This window comes from Salmo salar, chromosome ssa21 (genome assembly GCF_905237065.1).
Source record: "Salmo salar chromosome ssa21, Ssal_v3.1, whole genome shotgun sequence".
Taxonomy (NCBI): domain Eukaryota; kingdom Metazoa; phylum Chordata; class Actinopteri; order Salmoniformes; family Salmonidae; genus Salmo; species Salmo salar.
Genome location: NC_059462.1, coordinates 31,836,685 through 31,838,767, shown reverse-complemented (window position 1 = coordinate 31,838,767; position 2,083 = coordinate 31,836,685). Strand labels below are relative to the sequence as shown.

The window sequence follows — 2,083 nt, the reverse complement described above, 5'->3', positions numbered from 1 at the left end:
TGCTAACAATTTCGAAATCGTGATTTGTCCAAATAACCAGTGATGAAAACCAAACACCGGAACTGCTTCTGCTTGTTATCCCAATCAGAATCTGTCCCAGCACCCATACAAGCATACCTGAACACACAACCTGCGGCTCTCTATGAGCAGGAATGAGGAACAGCTACTGACTGAAACAGCTGCAGAGCTCAGGTAGTGCTCAGTGACAGCGCAGCAGAGAGCAGTTTCAGCACCGCAGACAGCAGTTTTCTACCTTGTGCCAAAGATTATAGATATACTGACAAGATACAGTACATATCTCTCCGCCCTGTTGTCCACAAATCGGCACGGCGGGATGTCTATGTTTTCTTTGGATTGGTAAATACATCTCATTATTTTGATCCATTATTATAATCCTTACACAAATGATTTGCTTGTTAGGCGTAACAACGAAAAAACGCCTCCTGCTGGAAGGAGACAGATTTTCTGCCTGGTTGAGCCTCTGCCTTATTTTTTTGTGGCCATAGCGTCGTTTGCGGTCTCTGTATCGCTATCCGCTAGGGCGTTAAACTATTAAACTGAAGGTTGGTGTTTCGAACCTATCCAGGAAGAAAAAGCTTTTCTAGTCACGAACAATCCTCATTAGAATTAAGCTATTCAGCGGGTTCATACGTGCAGGGTTTTGTTCCAGCACTAACACACCTGATTCAGTACACACGCCTGCATACATATACAATAGCTCTCTAGGAGTGTTGACCCACAAAAAAAGCTGCAGAGCTCAGGCTGTGTATAAATTGAGAACCCAGCAGAGAATGATTTCAACACCATGCGCTGTACTTTCTTCTATCGCGTCTCGTCTCGTCTCAGCTGTCTCTGTGGCGCAATCGGCTAGCGCGTTAGACTGTTAATCTAAAGGTTGGTGGTTCGAGCCCACCCAGGGACGGAACTTTTTTCTTATCGCACAACCGTTGGTTTACAGACTATGCGGAATGTAATGAAAGCAGTCATGCTTTTAAAACCATGTGCCTGTGTTGTAGCGCGTCCACTGCATGAGGTAGATACTCATACACACTTTCACTTTGGAGGAGATGGAACCTGCCGGTGACCATTTTACAATAATGAATAAAAACAAACTATGTTAGAACATAGGAATACAAAATTAATAACATAGCAACAACCTAACAGCAATAGCATTTTTGTATATATTTTTTTGTGTGCTTCCGATTCATGGTGTTATACATCGAAAGCAGCTTCCACACGTTTAACATAAAGGTTATCAAAATGCATCTGGAAACCAAACAACTCAACTCATTAGAATGAAGTTATTCAACAGCTTGATAAGAACATCGCCAGGAGATCTAAAGGCGAGAAGACGCTATCATTAACAAATAGCTGCGAAGTAAAAATATATGCTGGTGTAATGAAAATGGAAAACATATTCATGTTATTTGTATTTGTATTTGTATTTATTATGGATCCACATTAGCTGCTTCCTACTCTTCCTGGGTTCCAGCAAAAATGAAGCCAGTAATCTCCCATGGTGTCATGCCAATAAAGATGATTAGATTAGGAGGAGCATGGCAGTGCTATTTCCCATGTGAGAATATAGTGGGACACATGTGTTACTGTCTATATGACTATATTTGCTGTAATATTTGTGTCATTGAAGCTCATCAACCTCAGCAATACCCGCGTCCTCCACAAAAAACAACCCTACAGGCCGTTAGGGTGCCCAGCTCATCTCAGCACTTCTTTTTTACGGAGAAGGGGAGCGTGGGCGGGGTGGGAGGGGTGATTAAGAGCTATATTAAATCTGTATCGATGAAGCGTTACAGATTGTGCGATAGAAATGTAAGGGTAATTTCCGATTGGGCTGGGCGGATTTACCGTGAATGCAGTCTCCGCTAACGTGGGAACATTGCCTTTAGATTTCAACCACACTGTAATGCTGAACTTCAGCACTACAGATTGAATAGTAGAACCCTAAATTAAGCTTTACTATTTTTACATATCATTAAACAATAGCCAGCTCCACTAGCTTTAATGTCTGCTGCTCTGTAATTCTCAGCTGTGAATCTTGGTGATGTCCTGGAAGGTTCTGTGA

General features: G+C 42.1%; 1 non-coding gene across 1 annotated transcript; it reads left to right on the top strand.

Moving 5' to 3' along the window:
* The first annotated feature begins 848 nt into the window (after positions 1–848).
* trnan-guu (transfer RNA asparagine (anticodon GUU)) lies at positions 849–922 on the top strand. Its single transcript has one exon. It is a non-coding gene; the product is annotated as a tRNA-Asn (tRNA).
* Positions 923–2,083: the final 1,161 nt, after the last annotated feature.